Raw genomic sequence first — 489 nt, 5'->3', positions numbered from 1 at the left:
CAATCTTGTCAGACACAACTAAAAATAAATAAATTTTTTCATTTAAGTAATTAATCATTAACTAATTAATTTAATTAATAAAGAGGTGTTCCTTTATTTAATAGTAATAACAACAAATAAAAAATATAGTAATCCATGTAGTTTAGTATAGGGTACCGCTTAAGGCGGGCGGGTGGGGTGCTAATACATTCCCTACCCTGTAACCGACTTCCGAACCTGGATATCAAAAATCCTAAAAGCCCAAGGTAATTGGGCTAAAAAAGATTTTTCTACATTTTTTACAGTAAAAAATGTAGTGGCGACTTGAGAGGTCACGTAGCCGAAAATCGGGACGCGACAGACCTGGACCATGGGCCAAATGACCAGGCCCATCCATATCCTCATCAGGGCCATAGAAAAACACTCAAGTGCAATCAAATGGACACCCGAAAAACAAGGAAAATTCGGCGGAAACCAAAGGTCGTGCCACGTGTTGGCAGTTGAATGACC

This window comes from Lupinus angustifolius, chromosome LG03 (assembly GCF_001865875.1).
Source record: "Lupinus angustifolius cultivar Tanjil chromosome LG03, LupAngTanjil_v1.0, whole genome shotgun sequence".
In the NCBI taxonomy this organism is placed as follows: Eukaryota; Viridiplantae; Streptophyta; class Magnoliopsida; order Fabales; family Fabaceae; genus Lupinus; species Lupinus angustifolius.
This window is presented reverse-complemented; position numbering follows the sequence as displayed.